Below are 22,858 nucleotides of genomic sequence, written 5' to 3'. Positions count from 1 at the left end.
GCCCTTCTATACGTAAAATGGGCTGGTTTAGCACATGGCTAAATCGCTGGCTTTGAAAGTAGACCAAGGCAGGCCAGTTGCACGGTTCAATTCCCGTACCAGCCTCCCCGAACAGGCGCCGGAATGTGGCGACTAGGGGCTTTTCACAGTAACTTCATTTGAAGCCTACTTGTGACAATAAGCGATTTTCATTTCATTTTTCATGTACATCTCCCGCCCCCGCCCCCCTCCCCAGTGCTGCCAGCCAATTGGAAAACCTGTACCTCTTCAGTCCCAGCTATGCCACCAGGAACAGTGGGTGTCACAGTGGTTAGCACCGTTACCTCTCAGCACCAGGGATCCAGGTTTGATTCCTGGCTTGAGTGACTGTGTGGAATTTGCATGTTCTCCCTGCGTTGGCGTGGGTTTCCTCCGAGTGCTCCGGTTTCCTCCCACAGTCCAAAAATGTGCAGGTTAGGTGGATTGGCCATGATAAATTTCCCCCTTAATGTCCAATAGGTGGGGTTACAGGGATAGGATTGGGAAGTGGGCCTAGGTAGAGTGCTCTTTCAGAGGGTCGGTGCAGACTCAATGGGCCAAATGGCCTCCTTCAGCACTGCAGGGGTTCTCTATGGATTTTATGAAAAGGTACTTTCCAAATGTTGCCAGGTAGGAAGATCCCGGATTATGTGGCATTGAAGGAATGACCAAATGTATATCCAAGTTGGGATGATGAGAGACTCGAGGAGCAAAGTAATTGCAAATTAGTATTTTTGATTAACGTACATCAGCGGAAGGAGATTGTAACGACACAAGTTATTCAAGGTTTTGCTCTTTTTATTGGAGTTTTATGATGAGAAATTATGCGTACAGCCTTTAGAGAAAGAGGAGGCATTTGTCTTTAACCGTTGGGGCCTCTCATCCCACCGAACCAAGCAATACAGACAACCTTGACCAAAAAAATAAACTAAAAAAATAAACTAAAAAAAAAAAAGGTAGATTTGTTTTTCTTGTTTTTGGTTGTGTCGTTGGTTGTGTCGTTGTTTGCTTCGTTGCAGAGAGTGCTGAGGTCGACCAATCAGACAATTTCTCATTGTCTTCAGCTGCCCGGCCTCAACACCAACTTTCCAGATGGTATCCAATCCAATCTCGAACCTTCTATTCTGCACACCAGTGCCATAGACACTAGTGTTTCCCGCCCTTGGGAGCAGGCATATCTTGTTCTGTCAAGAAAAGAAAATAGTCAATTAAACTCAATGTTTCCACAGGTACCGGTCTCATTGTGTTCACTGTTTATTTCCTGAGGCCAGGTTCTGCAACAGATCCTCCTGAAACTACAACTACTTAAACTTAGGCCCGGGGAGAGAAACAGGCCAATTAGCAAAGACACCATTGTGTCTGCTGCAGTGCTTACTTAAATTTGCACCGACACCAAAACTATCTAATCTTATTCTTGAACAATCCCAATAGCCTCCAATCTCATTCCGAACCCAAGATTCCATATTACTGGGGAATCGGATATATTCTCGGATCTCTGAAAGGTTATCACATGTCCACTTATCAACCCAACTCCAGGCAACCACCCTGAACCACATCCACCCTCACCGTACACAATCATATTGGAAGCCACACAGAATAATGGACATATATGAATATGTCCGTGTGACATAAGGAACATATAATCCAGTTATACAATTACCCAGGACATGCACCTCCTTATTAATGAATTACCATGTTTTTTTTTACAAAAAATATACTTTATTCATAAAATCTATCATAAACATCACAGAATATTTCGAATTGTCTTGACTGTAGATTTCCATCAGAGTTCGCTACCGGAACTCGCTACCGGAGGAGGTGGTGGAAGCAGGGACGATAGTGACATTTAAGGGGCATCTTGACAAATACATGAATAGGATGGGAATAGAGGGATACGGACCCAGGAAGTGTAGAAGATTGTAGTTTAGTCGGGCAGCATGGTCGGCACCGGCTTGGAGGGCCGAAGGGCCTGTTCCTGTGCTGTACATTTCTTTGTTCTTTGTTCTTAGTTACACATTCCCTTGACTTTCTTCCATTCAATTTTGATAACATTACACACATATCGCTCTTTACGTTACAATTCCTTCTTAAATATTTACATTGTCATGTTTCTTTTATACATTGGAGTGTTAATGGCCCAGACCGAGGGGGGTTTACACTGTTACCCGCCCCTCGGTGTACATTTGCTGGTAAGACCTTACACAGTGGTCTTTCCCCATTGCGCCTTGGCGGCAGCTGCCCCAAGCTTGAGTGTGTCCCTCAGCACGTAGTCCTGGACCTTGGAATGTGCCAGTCTGCAACACTCGGTCGAGGACAGCTCTTTGCACTGGAAGATCAGCAAGTTTCGGGCAGACCAAAGAGCATCTTTCACCGAGTTGATGACCTTCCAGCAGCAGTTGATGTTTGTCTCGGTGTGTCCCCCTGGAAACAGTCCGTAGAGCACAGAGTCCTGTGTCACAGAGCTGCTCGGGTTGAACCTTGACAAATACCACTGCACCTCTCTCCAGACCTTCTTTGCAAAGGCACATTCCTCAAGGAGGTGGGTGACTGTCTCATTTCCCCCACAGCCACTCCGAGGGCAGCGTGCAACGGCGCAGAGCCTTCGGGTGTACATGAAGACTCTGACAGGGAGGGCCCTTCTCACCACCAGCCAAGCTAGGTCTTGGTGCTGGTTTGTAAGTTCTGGTGATGAGGCGTTCTGCCAGATGACTGACAGTCTGCTCGGGGAACCGTCCAACGTCCTCCACAGTCTCCTTTTCCCTGAGGGCCTCGAGGACATTACGTGCTGACCACTGCTTTATTGCCTTGTGGTCAAAGATGTTTTTCTTCAAAATCTTTTCCACGAGGGACAGGTGGTACGGCACGGTCCAACTACTTGGAGCGTTCCGCGGCAATGAGGCCAGGCCCATCCTGCTTAACACCAGGGACAGGTAGAACCTCAGTATGTAGTGACACTTGGTGTTTGCATACCGGGGGTCCACACACAGCTTGATGCAGCTGCACACAAAGGTGGCCATCAGGATGAGGGAGATGTTGGGTACGTTTTTCCCTCCCTTATCCAGAGGTTTGTACATGGTGTCCCTTCGGACACGGCCCATCTTGGATCTCCAGATGAATTTGAAGATGGCCTGGGTGTCTGCTGCGGCGTAGTGTCGGGTTATGGGCCAGACCTGCGCTACGTGCAGTAACACCGAGAGTACCTCACACCTGATGACCAGGGTTTTGCCCGCAATGGAGAGGGAGCGTTGCTCCCACCAGCCCAGTTTCTGTCTTACCTTGGCGATGCGCTCCTCCCAGTTTTTGGTGCACGCTCCAGCCGGTCTGAACCATATCCCCAGCACCTTCAGGTAATCTGACCTGACAGTGAAGGGGACAAAGGACCAGTCGGCCCAGTTCCCAAAGAACATGGCCTAGCTCTTGGCTCCCGAGGCCAGTTCAAACTGGTCGCAGGCATTCAAGAGTCTGCGCACAGATGCGGGGTCCGAGCAGAAGACGGTGACGTCGTCCATGTACAGGGAGGCCTTAACTTGCACGCCTCCGCTGCCTGGGATCGTCACTCCTCTTATACCCGGATCCTTCCTGATGGACTCGGCAAAAGGTTCTATGCAGCACAGGGGATGTTATTTTACTATAAATATCCCACCACTTTATGATACATGTAGCTTTGAATTTTTGGCTATGCTCTTTTCAGCTTGTACTGCTGTCTTCAAATATATTGGTACATACACCCTAATCCCGCACCTCCCTTTAAAGCTGCACTACTTCACTGATTTTGATAGAATATAAATCACTTATTCAAAATGGGGAATATTGTATGGAATGGGCTGAAACATTCCCTCCAATCTGCAGTATAATCTGTTCCTTGCACTGCAGACCCAGATAGGCTACAAAACAAAGTACTCACCATAGAGCTACTAAAAGGTTAACTACTGCAAGCAAGATCATCTAGGTCACCGATCGGCATCCCTGGGAACAAGGGAGAAACAAGAAATGGATAAGATGCCATTGGTTAGTAATAAGACTCATTTATACAACACCTTTCACAACATCAAGGATATCCGAAAGTGCTCCATAGTCATTCAAATACTTTCCAAATGCAACAGTCAAATTGCACCCAAAATATGCAAAGGTACAATAAATCATTGTCTTCGGCATTGTTGGCCAGGACAGTGGAAGGCCTCATTGTTCTTTGTTGGAATAATGCCACAATTGCTTTTCAATGTAGTGAGGAAGGTGCCTATGCAACACCCTTTCTACACTGCACTGGAGTAAAACCCGGATTCTGGGCGAAATTCTCCACCAACGGCGCGATGTCCGCCGACTGGCGCCCAAAACGGCACCAATCAGACGGGCATCGCGCCGCCCCAAAGGTGCGGAATGCTCCGCATCTTTGGGGGCCTAGCCCCAACATTGAGGGGCTAGGCCGGCGCCGGAGGGATTTCCGCCCTGCCAGCTGGCGCGGAAATGACATTCGGGGCGGCGCATGCGCGGGAGCGTCAGCGGCCACTGAGTTTCCCGCGCATGCGCAGTGGGGAGAGTCTCTTCCGCCTCCGCCATGGTGGCGACCGTTGCGGAGGCGGAAGGGAAAGAGTGCCCCCACGGCACAGGCCCGCCCGCGGATCGGTGGGCCCCGATCGCGGGCCAGGCCACCGTGGGGGCACCCCCCGGGGCCAGATCGCCCTGCGCCCCCCCCCCCCCCCCCCCGGAGCCTGCCCACGCCGCCTGGTCCCGCCGGTAAATACCAGCTTTGATTTACGTCGGCGGGACAGGCAATTTCTCGGCGGGACTTCGGCCCATCCGGGCCGGAGAATCGAGCGGGGGTCCCGCCAACCGGCGCAGCCCGATTCCCGCCCCCGCCCAATCTCCAGTACCGGAGACTTCGGCAACCAGCGGGGGCAGGATTCACAGCGGCCAACGGCCATTCTCCAACCCGGCGGGGGGTCGGAGAATGACGCCCTCTATGCTCTAATATTTGGGAATGGACTTTAAACTCACACCTTTCTGACTGCAAAGTCAAAACTCTACCTAACTGAGGCAATACAGATTCATGGAGCTGGACTTTCTGGTTAATTATCGATAGAGAGAGTGCAGCCCCGGTATCCACATCCAAGCCGTAGTTTATTTTCCTGCACTTTAGAAATCTACCGGGAATGAAAGAAGAGGTGATGGTGGATGGAGTTTCCAATCACTAACTTGCTGAGAGCCTTGTCACAACTTAACGTGACGCAGAAATAATTAACAACGCTACTGTAAGCATTTCACATCACTTAAACACAACAGACACCGATCAAATAAAGAGGGAAACACAAACTCCTAAACTGTAAATGTCGATTTACATAATTCCTCGGGATTTCTACCGAAGTTGCGCATCTGAAAAAAAAATAACACCCTTCCCCTTCGGAAATTCCATCCGTTAAAACGACAAAAAATATAGAGACTGAGAAATAAAACACTGCCTGTGAGATAGAGTGAGTCAGGGAAGCCCCTGTGATAAAGACCCATTTGATCAGCGCTCTTACCTGGGCAAGAGAGAACGGCGGGAATCATCTCCACCCCGAAGGGGAGACGCCCGCAGTGAAAAGGAACAAACAACCTGGAGAACAGCTTCTTATACTGCACTGTCAGCCAATTACCCAGCGCTGGGAAACTCCCTGCTCAATCTGCACTTGCTGCATTGCTCAATCAACTGGCATCTGCCAAAGTGGAACAACAAACAACTTAATAATAATAATAATCTTTATCATTGTCACAATCGGCTTACATTAACACTGCAATGAAGTTACTGTGAAAAGCCCCTAGTCAACACATTGCGGCTCCTGTTTGGGTACACAGAGGGAGAATTCACAATGTCCAATTCACCTAACAGCACATCTTTTGGGACATGTGGGAGGAAACTGGAGCACCCGGAGGAACCCACGCAGACACGGGGAGAACGTGCAGACTCCGCACAGTGACCCAAGCAGGAATTGAACACGGGATCCTGGTGCTACCGTGCCGTCTCCCCTCTCTCAAACACACATTCCCCCTTCTCTCTCTCAGACAGACACCCCCACCCCTCACATACACACACAGACAGATGCTGGGTCCCGATTGGATCTGCCGCCTACTGGGCTCCACCCAGATAGGCGGGGTATAAGAACACGGAGTTTGCGTGGTTGACGCCATCCCTTGGAAGGGCGGGGCTTCTTACAGCCTTGAAAGATGTCACCCTGACTAGGGCTGCAACTGAACAGCCCCCAGCACACATCACCGAGGTCTGGGGGCTCCCCCCACCCCATCCCCCCCAACATTCATTGTCGCAATGCCACCCTCCATCTCTGTTCTCCCCCCACCCACTTCACATCATGGGTCTCCCACTAGGGTCCGCCTCATATCAACCTGGCAGTGCCAACCTGTACCATAGCTGGCATGGTGGCACAGCGCTTAGCAATACTGCTTCACAGCGCTAGGGACCCGGGTCGATTCTGATCTCGGGTGACTGTCTGTGTGGAGTTTGCACTTTCTCCCCGTGTGTGCGTGGGTTTCCTCCGGGTGCTCCGGTTTCCTCCCAGCCCAAAGATGTGCAGGTTAGATGGGTTGGCCATGCTAAATTGCCCCTTAGTGCCGGGCATTGCAGGTTAATTGGGGTTACAGTGTTGCAGGGTGGGAGCCTAGTTAGAGTGATCTTTCAGAGTATCAGTGCAGACTCTATGGGCCGAATGGCTTCTCCTGCACAGTAGGGATTCTATGATCATAAAAAGATAAAGTGGTGGAACTCAGGTGAAGAAGCCCTAAGCTGTTTCAACTATGTGGGCGGTATGGTGGCACAGTGGTTCACACTACTGTCTCACAATGCCAGGGACCCGGGATCAATTCCCGCCTTGGGTGACTGTCTGCATTTTCTCCCCATTGTCTGTGTGGACTTCCTCCGGGTGCTCCGGATTCCCCCCCGCAGTCCGAGGATGTGCAGGTTAGGTGGGGTTACGGAGATAGGGCAGGGGGAGTGGGCCTAGGTAGGGGGCTCTTTCGGAGATCGGAGCAGATGCGATGGGCTGAATGGCCTTCTGCACTGCAGGGTTTCTATGAGTTCTATGAAAAGGTATCATTAAAATGAGGTTCATTAAAATGAATCTCGTGACGGTGCTGGCAACAGGCCGGGAAAGTCAGGAAACGCAAGAATTCCATTTTCCTATTCTGGTGAAATTTTCCACCCTCGCCTCCAATCCCGCGGGCAAGATTCCACCCGTAGTCTCTCTCTCTCTCTCCCCCCTCCCACACTCACATTTTCCTCTCTTCTCACACAGGCACACACTATCCCTCGCTCGCACACACACCCTATCCCCCTTTCTCTTACACTCATACTGTCTCCAACACATTTTCGTTCACAGGCACGCTTTCACACACACTCACACTCTGTCCTCTCTCCCACATTCACACTCTCTCCTCTCTTCTGTGCACCCACATATTCACACTCTTCCTTTGTCCTCTCCCCCTCTACCACACACTTTTGTCTCTCTCCCACACACTCACACTTTCCCCACACTCACACTCCCTCATCTCTCCCACATTCACAGTCTCTCCCATACTCACACACTTTCTCTGTCACTCACACATGCACTTTCTCCCCCTTTCTCTCACAAATATACACACTCACAGTCTCCTACACACATTCACACACACACACTTTCACACACACTCTGCCCACACTCACACTCTCCACTCTCTCCCACACACTCATAATACTCTCCTCTCTCTCTCAAGCCCATACTGTCTCTTCCCTTACACTCCATTGGGCCCACTTGCATCATTGGTCCTTGTGGCCCCTGTCCTGAGTTGGATCCTGCCAGGCCCTATTCTCTCCTCGGACCCTCCTGCCACTCGCTCTCTCCTCGCAGGAAGAGGCTATTTGACCATCAGGCTGGGGCTGGTTCTTTGAAGGAGCTTTCCAATTAGCTCCATTCTCCTGCTATTACTGTGTAATCCTGTTTTCCTCCAATTATCTATATGCAATTATCTTATATTAAATGTGCCATCCTTTGATGCAGTGTATTCCAGATCTTAACTCCCCTGCAAAATACTCTTTGAATCTCTACCTTCCTTACTTAATTAAAGACCTCTTTAAAATGTGTCCCTGGCCCTCATCCCCACATAATTGGATCGGCATTCATTTTGTCTGAATCGTGAATCGCCTTTGGAGGTTTTGATGTAAGTTGTTGTGGTGAGGGGGGCGGGGCAGGAGGATGGGGGGGGAGGGGGGATGATGAGGAACAACCATTCGTCAGTGAAGCATTGGAAAGCAGCCATGTGATCAGATCCCAGCAGCAGACCTGTGACTAGGCCACAACAGCAAAGCAATTATATTTTTTATATCAATTTTGACGATATGGGTATTGTAGCACCATCAATCACACACGAGGCGAGACGTAGAGAACTTCAATCGAGGCTTTATTGAGCAGACTTGTTCCCCAGCAGCTCAGTCACAGAATGCAGCTGCGGGGAGTAAACCGGGTTCTTATACCCGCCTATCTGGGTGGAGCCCAGTAGGCGGCAGATCCAATCGGGACCCAGCATCTGTCCTCCAATAGCTCCTCGGCATTCATGGTGTACCGTATCACCCCTAATACATACCACCACATTCTCCCCTTGTTAAAAAAGAACCCGGCGGGGTGGTGGGTGGTACGGTTGTAGGGGTTTACAGGGTCGGTGCCTTAACCATTGAACTATATACAATCATGCCGCTTTTACCCGATTAGCAGCATTAACTATTTACAAAAATGCGGCTTTACTGGGCCACTGAATTATATACATCTTAAGTCGACTCAATGAGTTGAGATGGTGCTCTGGTCGCCCTCTCCGATCGTCTCAGCCCAGGTGGTGGTGGTGGTGCTGGCTCGGGTCCAGTCGACTCTGGGAGCATCGCGCTGTCCCTCTCTGTTTCCTTACTCCTGGGCGGGCCTGGGAGGAGAACCAATCCCCCCAGGAAGGGGGTGGCTGTGGGGTGCACCGGCGGGAGTGAGGGGGTGGTGATTGGTGTTGGGGGGGTGTGGGGAGCTCCGGCGGGCGCCAGGTCCCGCAGAGAGACCGTGTCCTGTCAGCCGTCTGGGTACGCCACGTAGGCATACTGCGGGTTGGCGTGGAGTAGATGAACCTTTTCCACCAGTGGGTCTGATTTGTGCGCCCGCACATGTTTCCGGAGCAGGATGGGTCCCGGGGCTGCCAGCCAGGTCGGAAGTGACGTTCCAGAGGCGGACTTCCTAGGGAAGACAAGGAGGCTTGTGAGGCGTTTGGTTCGTGGTGGTGCACAGCAGGGACCGGATAGAATGAAGGGCATCCGGGAGGACTTCCTGCCAGCGGGAAGTTGGGAGACTCCTAGACCGTAGGGCCAGTAGGACGGTCTTCCAGACCGTTCCGTTCTCCCTCTCTACCTGCCCGTTCCCCCGGGTGTTGTAGCTGGTCGTCCTGCTCGAGGCTATGCCCTTGCTGAGCAGGAATTGACGCAGCTCGTCACTCATGAAGGAGGACCCCCTATCGCTATGGATGTAGGCGGGGAAACCAAACAGGGTAAAGATGGTGCAGAGGGCTTTAATGACCGTGGCCGCGGTCATGTCGGGTCAGGGGATGGCGAAGGGGAAACGGGAGTATTCGTCAACGACGTTAAGAAAGTACGTGTTGCGATCGGTGGAGGGGAGTGGGCCTTTGAAATCCAGACTGAGGCATTCAAAGGGACGGGAAGCCTTTATCAGGTGCGCTCTATCTGGCCTGAAAAAATGCGGTTTGCATTCTGCGCATATTTGGCAGTTCCTGGTGACTGTTCGGACTTCCTCAACAGAGTACGGGAGGTTGCGGGCCTTTATAAAATGGTAGAAGTGAGTGACCCCCGGGTGGCAGACCCGTCGTCACTAGGAGCAGACGGTACAGCACCCAGGACCGGACATTTATCAGGTCCATGCAGATTTTCATTATGCTTTGAGAGTGGTGGTGGGTCTTCCTGAACCACCATACTTACATCTGCTCCACAAAACATAAAAAGACCATTTGGCACAAGTTTATGTTTGACACAAGCACCTCCCACCCCTCTTTATCGAACCCTCTCTGCCGCATGCACCCATTCACCTTCCCCTTGAACTAATTAAGTTATTGGCTTCAACACTTTGATTGCTATGTCAAAGGTGCTATATGAACAGAAGTTGTTTTGTAGTGCATCCCACATTCTGAAGCATTCCCTGAAGGAAGAATTCCCCACTGGATTAATTAGTGACGATGTTATATTTGTAACTTCTCACTTTGGTCTCCCCACAAGCATGGTGGCACAGCGGTTAACACAGCTGCCTCACCGCGCCAGAGAGCAGAGTGTGAGGAGAGTGGAGATTCCGACCTTGGGTGACTGTGTGGAGTTTGCACATTCTCTCAGTGTCTGTGTGGGTTTCCTTTGGGTGCTCCGGTTTCCTCCCATTGTCTAACAATGTGCAGGTTAGGTGGATTGTCCATGTTAAATTGCCCCTAGTGTCCAAGGATGTGTGGTTTAGGTGGGGTTATGGGGATACGCTGGGGATTAGACCTAGGTAGGGCCCACTTTCCGAAGGTTGGTGCAGACCCAATGGGGCAAATAGGGATTCTTTGTGCTCCAAGTGGAAACAGTTTTGTTATGGGCACGATTTAACAAAAAAAAACACCGTCCTGTTTTGGGCGCGGATACCCGGGTGCTTCTTGAAACCTGTAGCTCAGAGAACGATCCCACTATCAAACAGGAGGTTTTTTTTTTCTGGGTCTTGGAGAGGAACTCCGCCCTGTGGCTGCACCTAGCTTCATTTCCTGCACTGATGAGCTCAGCTCATTTGTAGATGCATCCTGATCCCCCCAATCTCTGGACTCCCCCTCACCGTTGCCTTTGGCTCCCCGCAATGGCCCAAAGTACCTGCCAGGGGGTCCTTAAGTAGCCCCCCCCTCGCTCACCCCACCTCATAAGGACAGGGCACCCCTGGTCCTGATCCCTCGCAGTGCCATGCTGGCACAAGGGCACCTAGGCACTGCTAGGTTGGCAGAGCCAAGTTATCCAGGTGACGGCGGGAGTGCCAGTGCCCAGAGCCCGATCACCCGGGGGCCTTTGGTGACCTGGGAAACCCCCAGGTGCTGGTATGCCTGGTCCACATTACCACTTTGCCACGGTCTAATCTATCAAATCATTTTGTTCCCTTACAGAATCACAGAAAAATACATTGCAGAAAAGGCCCTTCGGCCCATCGAATCTGCATTGCCGCAAGAAAGGCACCTGATCTGCCAATCCTAATCCAATTTGCCAGCACTTGAACCATAGCCTCAAATGTTAAGACATGCCAAGTACTCATCCAGGTAATTTTTAAAGGATGTGAGGCAACCCGCCTCTACTGCCCTCCCAGGCAGTGCGTTCCAGACCGTCACCACCCTCCGGGTAAAAAAGGTTTTCCTCAAATCCCCCTGAACCTCCCAACCCTCACCTTGATCTTGTGTCCCCCTCATAACTGACCCTTCAACTAAGGGAACAGCTGTTCCCTATCCTACCCCTCATAATCTTGTACACCTCGATCAGGTCGCCCCTCGGTCTTCTTTGCTCCAGCGAAAACAACCCAAGCCTATCCAACCTCTCTTTATAATTTAAATGTTCCAACCCAGGCAACATCCTGGTGAAACACCTCTGCATCCCCTCCAGTGCAATCACATCCTTCCTATAATGGATGGTGAGGATGATCCTGGAGAAGAGCGAACGTAACAGGGTAGTTATTATGGGAGACTTTAACTTTCCAAATATTGACTGGAAAATATATAGTTCGAGTACATTAGATGGGTCGTTTTTTGTACAGTGTGTGCAGGAGGGTTTCCTGACACAATATGTTGACAGGCCAACAAGAGGCGAGGCCACGTTGGATTTGGTTTTGGGTAATGAACCAGGCCAGGTGTTGGATTTGGAGGTAGGAGAGCACTTTGGGGACAGTGACCATAATTCGGTGACGTTTACGTTAATGATGGAAAGGGATAAGTATACACCGCAGGGCAAGAGTTATAGCTGGGGGCAGGGCAATTATGATGCCATTAGACGTGACTTGGGGGGTGGGTAGGGTGGAGAAGTAGGCTGCAAGTGTTGGGCACACTGGATAAGTGGAGCTTGTTCAAGGATCAGCTAATGCGTGTTCTTGATAAGTATGTACCGGTCAGGCAGGGAGGAAGGCGTAGAGCGAGGGAACCGTGGTTTACCAAAGAAGTGGAATCTCTTGTTAAGAGGAAGAAGGAGGCCTATGTGAAGATGTGGTGTGACGTTTCAGTTGGGGTGATGGATAGTTACAAGGTAGCGAGGAAGGATCTAAAGAGAGAGCTAAGACGAGCAAGGAGGGGACATGAGAAGTATTTGGCAGGTAGGATCAAGGAAAACCCAAAAGCTTTCTATAGGTATGTCAGGAATAAGCGAATGACTAGTGAAAGAGTAGGACCAGTCAAGGACAGGGATGGGAAGTTGTGTGTGGAGTCTGAAGAGATAGGCGAGATACTAAATGAATATTTTTCGTCAGTATTCACTCAGGAAAAAGATAATGTTGTGGAGGAGAATGCTGAGACCCAGGCTATTAGAATAGATGGCATTGAGGTACGTAGGGAAGAGGTGTTGGCAATTCTGGACAGGCTGAAAATAGATAAGTCCCCAGGGCCTGATGGGAATTATCCTAGGATTCTCTGGGAGGCCAGGGAAGAGATTGCTGGACCTTTGGCTTTGATTTTTATGTCATCATTGGCTACAGGAATAGTGCCAGAGGACTGGAGGATAGCAAATGTGGTCCCTTTGTTCAAAAAGGGGAGCAGAGACAACCCCGGCAACTATAGACCGGTGAGCCTCACGTCTGTAGTGGGTAAAGTCTTGGAGGGGATTATAAGAGACAAGATTTATAATCATCTAGATAGGAATAATATGATCAGGGATAGTCAGCATGGCTTTGTGAAGGGTAGGTCATGCCTCACAAACCTTATCGAGTTCTTTGAGAAAGTGACTGAAAAGGTAGACGAGGGTAGAGCAGTTGATGTGGTGTATATGGATTTCAGTAAAGCTTTTGATAAGGTTCCCCACGGTAGGCTATTGCAGAAAATACGGAGGCTGGGGATTGAGGGTGATTTAGAGATGTGGATCAGAAATTGGCTAGCTGAAAGAAGACAGAGGGTGGTGGTTGATGGGAAATGTTCAGAATGGAGTTCAGTTACAAGTGGCGTACTACAAGGATCTGTTCTGGGGCCGTTGCTGTTTGTCATTTTTATCAATGACCTAGAGGAAGGCGCAGAAGGGTGGGTGAGTAAATTTGCAGACGATACTAAAGTCGGTGTGTTGTCGATAGTGTGGAAGGATGTAGCAGGTTACAGAGGGATATAGATAAGCTGCAGAGCTGGGCTGAGAGGTGGCAAATGGAGTTTAATGTAGAGAAGTGTGAGGTGATTCACTTTGGAAGGAATAACAGGAATGCGGAATATTTGGCTAATGGTAAAGTTCTTGAAAGTGTGGATGAGCAGAGGGATCTAGGTGTCCATGTACATAGATCCCTGAAAGTTGCCACCCACGTTGATAGGGTTGTGAAGAAAGCCTATGGAGTGTTGGCCTTTATTGGTAGAGGGATTGAGTTCCAGAGTCAGGAGGTCATGTTGCAGCTGTACAAAACTCTGGTACGGCCGCATTTGGAGTATTGCGTACAGTTCTGGTCACCGCATTATAGGAAGGACGTGGAGGCTTTGGAGCGGGTGCAGAGGAGATTTACCAGGATGTTGCCTGGTATGGAGGGAAAACCTTATGAGGAAAGGCTGATGGACTTGAGATTGTTTTCGTTGGAGAGAAGAAGGTTAAGAGGAGACTTAATAGAGGCATACAAAATGATCAGGGGGTTAGATAGGGTGGACAGTGAGAGCCTTCTCCCGCGGATGGAAATGGCTGGCACGAGGGGACATAGCTTTAAACTGAGGGGTAATAGATATAGGACAGAGGTCAGAGGTAGGTTCTTTACGCAAAGAGTAGTGAGGCCGTGGAATGCCCTACCTGCAACAGTAGTGAACTCGCCAACATTGAGGGCATTTAAAAGTTTATTGGATAAACATATGGATGATAATGGCATAGTGTAGGTTAGATGGCTTTTGTTTTGGTGCAACATCGTGGGCCGAAGGGCCTGTACTGCGCTGTATCGTTCTATGTTCTATGTTCTATGTGGTGACCAGAACTGCACACAGCACTCCAGCTATGGCCTCACCAATGTTCGATATAACTCCAACATGACTTCCTTGCTTTTGTAATCTATGCCACGTTTGATAAAGGCAAGTGTACCATATGCCTTTTTCACCACCCTATTAATCTTCCCTTCTGTCTTCAGAGATCTATTTACAAACACGCCAAGATCTCTTTGTTCTTCAGGACTTCCTAGTATAGGGGCAGCACGGTGGTGCAGTGGTTAGCACTGCTGCCTCAAGGTGCCGAGGTCTCAGTTTCGATCCCGGCCCTGGGACACTTGTGTGGAGTTTGCACACTTTCCCTGTGTTTGTGTGGGTTTCACCCTCACAACCCAAAGATGTGCAAGGTAGGTGGATTGGCCAAACTAAATTGCCCCTTAATTGGAAAAAATTAATTGGGTACTCTAAATTTTTTTAAAAAAAGACTTTCCAGTGTGGTGCCGTTTATTGAATGTTTCCTTGTCAAGTGGCTCCTTCCAAAGTGTAACACCTCACACTTTTCAGGATAAAATTCCAACTGCCACTTTTCTGCCCATTTGACAATCCCGTCAAATGGGTGGAAAATGAAAATGATGAGAGCAAACAGGCTAAATGAAGTAAGGCAAATAAAAGCAAAATACTGCGGATGCTGGAAATCTGAAATAAAAACAGGAAATGCTGGTAAAACCCAGCAAGTCTGGCAGCATCTGTGGAGAGAGAACCAGTGATCTCGGATTACATATTCACAAATCACTTAAAAGTAGTGCCTCAGGCTGGTAGGAGCATAAAAACTGTGATGCAAGTACTGGGATTAATGGAATTGAAAAGCAACAACGTTCAACTTGATAAGGAAAAGATCTTTATCAGGGCACCTCCCTTTTCTCGAGAAAAGAGCCTAGGATGTTCCACCAATCCTGCTAGGTATATCCTCTTCGTTCTGGAATTAACCTCTGTGAATATTTTCTACACGTTTACCAGTGCTTCTATATCCTTATTAAAATAGTACGAAGTCTTACAACACCAGGTTAAAGTCCAACAGGTTTGTTTCGATATCCTCCTTCAGGTGAACCTGAGGAAGGAGCAGCGCTCCGAAAGCTAGTGACATCGAAACAAACCTGTTGGACTTTAACCTGGTGTTGTAAGACTTCGTACTGTGCTCACCCCAGTCCAACGCCGGCATCTCCACATCATGGCTTATTAAAATACAGAGTTGAGAACTGCTCACAACATTCCAAGTGTGAAAGTGGGGGGAGAAACTGGAGTTTGGAGTGAGGCACTGAAGAGGTGAACTTGACCTCGTCCTGTGCGAGGCTGAGTCTCATCGAGCTAAAAGTGGTGTTCCGGGTGATATGTTGGGTGCTCTGGATCCGTGGAACACATACAGGCCACCAACAGTTAGAAACTGTTGAACATACTTTCACTGTGGGTTAACACGATGTTAGATTAAACTAAAGACCTATGCCTTGTCCTAACCAGTCTATGCACTCAGCACATGGTGAAGATCTGTGCTGCAAGCTGTAAGCTCTGTCCTACTAGGAGGCTGCAGCTCGAATCAACGGGAACTCTGATGCCCTCTGTCTTTATAGTGAGTGTGCTCTAACTGGTGATTTGCTGCGGTGTTGTGTGTGTTGATTGGTCTTGCTGTGTGTCCATCAGTGTGTGTGTCTGCACCATGATATACTGGTGTATATTATGACACCGGGCTCACCTCACAAAGGTTAGAATGAGTCAGATGGGGGTGGGGGGGGGGGGGGGGGGGGGATGTGGATGATAGATGTGTTCGGTGCTCGGGGGGCCTGGCACACCATGCGCACATGTTCTGGTCTGGTGGGCATCTGGAGGTCCTTTTTGAGATATGTCAGAAATCCTGAACATTGGGTTGGAACTTTGCCCATTACTTCCGATTGTTTGGGGCTCAGTTGTGCCCGAGCTCTGGATGGGGGCAGGGGGCAGACGTCCTGGCCGTTGCCTCACCGGTGGCAAGGAGGCGGATTCTCCTGGGCTGAAGGTCGACGATGCTGCCAAGCGCCTTGGAGTGGCTGCGTGACTTGATAGAGTTTTTGCACCTTGAGAAGGTTAAGTTTACCGTGAGAGAGTCAATGGAAGGGTTTTACTGTAGATGGCGGCCGTTTATAATGTACTTTAAAGAACTGGCCACTGTTAGGTGTTCAGGAGGGGGGGATTAGGGTGGGACTTAGAAACTAAGTTATACTGTTGCAGGGGAAGGTGGGGTTGGAGGAGGGAGTTCTTACTGGTTAATTATTATTCTGTGTTATTGTATATTTTGTATATAAATTGCTAAAAATTGTAATTAAAATATTTTCAAAAAAAAGCACTCCAAGTGTGGTCTTACCAAGATTTGATAAAAGTTGAATGTTGCTGCTTTTCAATTCCATTAATCCCAGTTCTTGCATCCCCCTTTTTATGCTCCTACCAGCCTGGGGCACTACTTTTAAGTGATTTGTGAATATGTAATCCGAGATCACTGGTTCTCTCTCCACAGATGCTGCCAGACTTGCTGGGTTTTACCAGCATTTCCTGTTTTTATTTCAGATTTCCAGCATCCGCAGTATTTTGCTTTTATTTGTCTTACTTCATTTACCCTGGGCTGGATTCTCCGTTCTGGTTAACGCCATCGTGAAAATGGTGGGGTTTCACAGGGGCGTGATCGGGTCCCCAGCTGCAGCGATTCAACGGCTCCCAAGGGGCTGGCACGGGCGGATCGGGAAACTCATCACGATATTAACGGACCGGTGACTGATTCCGTGGAGGAGAGGAGGCTGATACTATACCAGGGGCCGGGACGGAGGTCTGGAGGTGCCATCGTTCGCCGTGCCTGGGCAGAGGTGGCAGCCGCCATCAGCGCCGTTGGGCCGGTGGCCCGGACTGCAGGCTCGTGTAGGAAAACACTGCATGACCTCCTCAGGGCGGCCAGGGTGAGTACCCAGCGCTGTGCCCCGGCACCAAGCACCCTACCCCCACACACATGTGACCCACCCACCCCTCCTCCCAGGGGGACGGTCAGACCTGACCCACATGGCTGTACCCATCCATGTCATCCGCAATGGCCGGGTGTCCTGGCCATTGATGCGATCAGATACCCAACCCCTGGGCTGTATGCGCAGGACCGTCTATCACTGTTGCTGTTTGTGTTTGCCCCCCGGTCCCCCCAGAACAAGGCTGCGCACAACCGCCGGGAGCGGGAGAAGACCGGAGGGAGACCACCAGACCTGCGTCCCCTCACTGTGCCTGAGCAAATGGCACGAGACATTGTTGGCGGGTCGGAAGAGAGGGAGGTTGCCGACGCGGAGGTTGGCAGCGCACCACAAAGTGAGACCACCCCCGGGCTGGTTGTGGGACCTCACGGCAAATGTGTGCCCACCCCAACCCCCCACACCTCTCTCACCCCACACCCTCATCCCCTCACTCAAACCCCCTCATCCCACACCCACCTCACCCCACACCCCTCACCCCACACCCCAACCCCTCTCAACCGACAACCCCCTCTATCCTCAGCCTCTCACCCCACACCCCCATCCCCTCACCCCACACCCAAACCCCCTCATCCCACACCCCCCCACCCCCGTCACCCCACACCCCTCACCCCACACCCCAACCCCCTTCACCCCAGTGCTCACCACCTCACGCCTCACCATCCAGCTGTCTAACCATACATGTTGTCTTGTGTCTTACAGGACCAACCAGGCTGGGCCCCCAGCGAGTGCCAGAGCCGGAGTCCCCCAGACAGCCGAACACCGAAGGGGAGAGCGGCTGGAACACCAGCCCTCTGGCCGAGACGACCCAGGAAACCGCGACCCAGGACACCGCGACCCAGGACACCGCGACCCAAGACACCGCGACCCAGGACACCGCGACCCAGGACACCGCGACCCAGGACACCGCGACCCAGGACACGTGACCCAGGACACCGCGACCCAGGACACCGCGACCCAGGACACCGCGACCCAGGACACCGCGACCCAGGACACCACGACCCAGGACACCACCACCCAGGACACCACGACCCAGGACACCACGGCCCAGGACGCCGCGACCCAGGACACCACCACCTAGGGCACCGCAACCCAGGACACCACCACCCAGGATACCGCAACCCAGGACACCACGACTCAGGACACCACCACCCAGGACACCGCGACCCAGGACACCGAGACCCAGGACACCGCGACCCAGGACACCGCGACCCAGGACACCGTGACCCAGGACACCGTGACCCAGGACACCACCACCCAAGACACTGGGGCCCAGGACACCGCGACCCAGGACACCGCGACCCAAGACACCGCGACCCAGGACACCGCGACCCAGGACACCGCGACCCAGGACACGTGACCCAGGACACCGCGACCCAGGACACCGCGACCCAGGACACCGCGACCGAAGACACCGTGACCCAAGACACCGTGACCCAGGACATCACGACCCAAGACACCGCGACCCAGGACACCGCGACCCAAGACACCGCGACCCAGGACACCGCGACCCAAGACACCGCCACCCAGGACACCGCGACCCAGGACACCGCGACTCAGGACACCACCACTCAGGACACTGCGACCCAGGACACCGCGACCCAAGACACCGCGACCCAGGACACCGCGACCCAGGACACCGCGACCCAGGACACCGCGACTCAGGACACCACCACCCAGGACGCTGCGACCCAGGACATCGTGACCCAAGACACCGCGACCCAGGACACCGTGGCCCAGGACACCACCACGCAGGACACCGCGACCCAGGACACCGCGACCCAAGACACCGCGACCCAGGACACCGCGACCCAGGACACTGCGACCCAGGACACCGTGACCCAGGACACCGCGACCCAGGACACTGCGACCCAGGACACCGTGACCCAGGACACCGCGACCCCGGACACTGTGACCCAGGACACCGCGACCCAGGACACTGCGACCCAAGACACTGCGGCCCAAGACACCGCGACCCAAGACACCGTGACCCAGGACACCGCAACCCAGGACACCGTGACCCAAGACACCGCGACCCAGGACACCACAACCCAGGACACTGTGACCCAGGACACTGTGACCCAGGACACCGCGTCCCAGGACACCGCGACCCAGGACACCGCGACCCAGGACACCGTGACCCAGGACACCGCGACCCAGGACACCGCGACCCAAGACACCTCGATCCAGGACACCGCGACCCAGGACACCGCGACCCAAGACACTGCGACCCAAGACACCTCGACCCAGGACACCGTGACCCAGGACACCGCGACCCAGGACACCGCGACCCAAGACACCTCGACCCAAGACACCGCGACCCAAGACACCGTGACCCAGGACACCGTGACCCAGGACACCGCGACCCAGGACACCACCACCCAGGACACCGCGACCCAGGACACCGTGACCCAGGACACCGCGACCCAGGACACCGCGACCCAGGACACCGTGACCCAGGACACCGTGACCCAGGACACCACCACCCAAGACACTGGGGCCCAGGACACAGCGACCCAGGACACCGCGACCCAAGACACCGCGACCCAGGACACCGCGACCCAGGACACCGCGACCCAGGACACGTGACCCAGGACACCGCGACCCAGGACACCGCGACCCAGGACACCGCGACCGAAGACACCGTGACCCAAGACACCGTGACCCAGGACATCACGACCCAAGACACCGCGACCCAGGACACCGCGACCCAAGACACCGCGACCCAGGACACCGCGACCCAAGACACCGCCACCCAGGACACCGCGACCCAGGACACCGCGACTCAGGACACCACCACTCAGGACACTGCGACCCAGGACACCGCGACCCAAGACACCGTGACCCAGGACACCGCGACCCAGGACACCGCGACCCAGGACACCGCGACTCAGGACACCACCACCCAGGACGCTGCGACCCAGGACATCGTGACCCAAGACACCGCGACCCAGGACACCGTGGCCCAGGACACCACCACCCAGGACACCGCGACCCAGGACACCGCGACCCAAGACACCGCGACCCAGGACACTGCGACCCAGGACACTGCGACCCAGGACACCGTGACCCAGGACACCGCGACCCAGGACACTGCGACCCAGGACACCGTGACCCAGGACACCGCGACCCCGGACACTGTGACCCAGGACACCGCGACCCAGGACACCGCGACCCAAGACACTGCAGCCCAAGACACCGCGACCCAAGACACCGTGACCCAGGACACCGCAACCCAGGACACCGTGACCCAAGACACCGCGACCCAGGACACCACAACCCAGGACACTGTGACCCAGGACACTGTGACCCAGGACACCGCGACCCAGGACACCGCGACCCAGGACACCGCGACCCAGGACACCGCAACCCAGGACACCGCGACCCAAGACACCGCGACCCAGGACACCGTGACCCAGGACACCGCGACCCAGGACACCGCGACCCAGGACACCGCGACCCAGGACACCGTGACCCAGGACACCGTGACCCAGGACACCGCGACCCAAGACACCACGACCCAGGACATCGTGACCCAGGACACCGCGTCCCAGGACACCGTGACCCAGGACACCGCGACCCAGGACACCGCGACCCAGGACACCACGACCCAGGACACTGTGACCCAGGACACCGCGACCCAGGACACCGCGACCCAGGACACCACAACCCCGGACACTGTGACCCAGGTCACCGCCACCTAGGACACCGTGACCCAGGACACCACAACCCCGGACACTGTCACCCAGGACACCGCGACCCAGGACACCGTGACCCAGGACACCGCGACCCAGGACACTGTGACCCTGGACACCACGACCCAAGACACCACGACCCAGGACACCGTGACCCAGGACACCGCGACCCAGGACACCGTGACCCAGGACAGCGCGACCCAGGACACTGTGCCCCAGGACACCGCGATGCAGGACACCGCGACCCAGGACACCACAACCCCGGACACTGTGACCCAGGTCACCGCCACCCAGGACACCGTGACCCAGGACACCACAACCCCGGACACTGTGACCCAGGAGACCGCGACCCAGGACACCGTGACCCAGGACACCGCGACCCAGGACACTGTGACCCAGGACACCACGACCCAAGACACCACGACCCAGGACACTGTGACCCAGGACACCGCGACCCAGGACACCGCGACCCAGGACACCGCGACCAGGACACCACGACCCAGGACACCGCGACCCAGGACACCGCGACCCAGGACACCAACACCCAGGACACTGGGGCCCAGGACACCGTGACCCAGGACACCGCGACCCAGGACACCGCGACCCAGGACACCGCGACCCAGGACACCGCGACCCAGGACACCACAACCCAGGACACCGCGACCCAGGACACCGCGACCCAGGACACCGTGACCTTGGACACCACAACCCAGGACACTGTGACCCAGGACACTGTGACCCAGGACGCCGCGACCCAGGACACAGCGACCCAGGACACCGCGACCCAAGACACCGCGACCCAGGACACCGCGACCCAGGACACAGTGACCCAGGACACCGCGACCCAGGACACCGCGACCCAGGACACCGCGACCCAGGACACCGTGACCCAGGACACCGTGACCCAGGACACCGCGACCCAAGACACCACGACCCAGGACATCGTGACCCAGGACACCGCGTCCCAGGACACCGTGACCCAGGACACCGCGACCCAGGACACCGCGACCCAGGACACCACGACCCAGGACACTGTGACCCAGGACACCGCGACCCAGGACACCGCGACCCAGGACACCGTGACCCAGGACACCGCGACCCAGGACACCGCGACCCAAGACACCTCGACCCAGGACACCGCGACCCAGGACACCGCGACCCAAGACACTGCGACCCAAGACACCTCGACCCAGGACACCGTGACCCAGGACACCGCGACCCAGGACACCGCGACCCAAGACACCTCGACCCAAGACACCGCGACCCAAGACACCGTGACCCAGGACACCGCGACCCAGGACACCGCGACCCAGGACACCGCGACCCAGGACACCGCGACCCAGGACACCGCGACCCAGGACACCGTGACCCAGGACACCGCGACCCAGGACACCGTGACCCAGGACACCACGACCCAGGACACTGCGACTCAGGACACCACAACCCAGGACACCGCGACCCAGGACACCGCGACCCAGGACACCGCGACCCAGGATACCGCGACCCAGGACACCGTGACCCAGGACACCGCGACCCAGGACACCACAACCCAGGACACCGCGACCCAGGACACCGCGACCCAGGACACCGTGACCTTGGACACCACAACCCAGGACACTGTGACCCAGGACACTGTGACCCAGGACACCGCGACCCAGGACACCGCGACCCAGGACACCGCGACCCAGGACACAGTGACCCAGGACACCGCGACCCAGGAGACCGCGACCCAGGACACCGCGACCCAGGACACCGCGACCCAGGACACCGTGACCCAGGACACCGTGACCCAGGACACCGCGACCCAAGAGACCACGACCCAGGACATCGTGACCCAGGACACCGCGTCCCAGGACACCGTGACCCAGGACACCGCGACCCAGGACACCGCGACCCAGGACACCACGACCCAGGACACTGTGACCCAGGACACCGCGACCCAGGACACCGCGACCCAGGACACCACAACCC

At 54.1% G+C, this 22,858-nt stretch overlaps 1 long non-coding RNA gene across 1 annotated transcript; it reads right to left on the bottom strand.

Annotated features, from left to right (window-relative positions):
- Positions 1 to 795: 795 nt before the first annotated feature.
- Positions 796 to 5,892, bottom strand: LOC140387891 (uncharacterized). The gene is made up of 4 exons (XR_011934026.1): positions 5,878 to 5,892; positions 5,538 to 5,711; positions 3,923 to 3,984; positions 796 to 1,202 (listed from the first exon to the last, which is right to left on the bottom strand). It is a non-coding gene; the product is annotated as an uncharacterized lncRNA (long non-coding RNA).
- Positions 5,893 to 22,858: the final 16,966 nt, after the last annotated feature.

Source organism: Scyliorhinus torazame, chromosome 13 (genome assembly GCF_047496885.1).
Source record: "Scyliorhinus torazame isolate Kashiwa2021f chromosome 13, sScyTor2.1, whole genome shotgun sequence".
NCBI lineage: Eukaryota > Metazoa > Chordata > Chondrichthyes > Carcharhiniformes > Scyliorhinidae > Scyliorhinus > Scyliorhinus torazame.
This window is presented reverse-complemented; position numbering and strand designations above follow the sequence as displayed.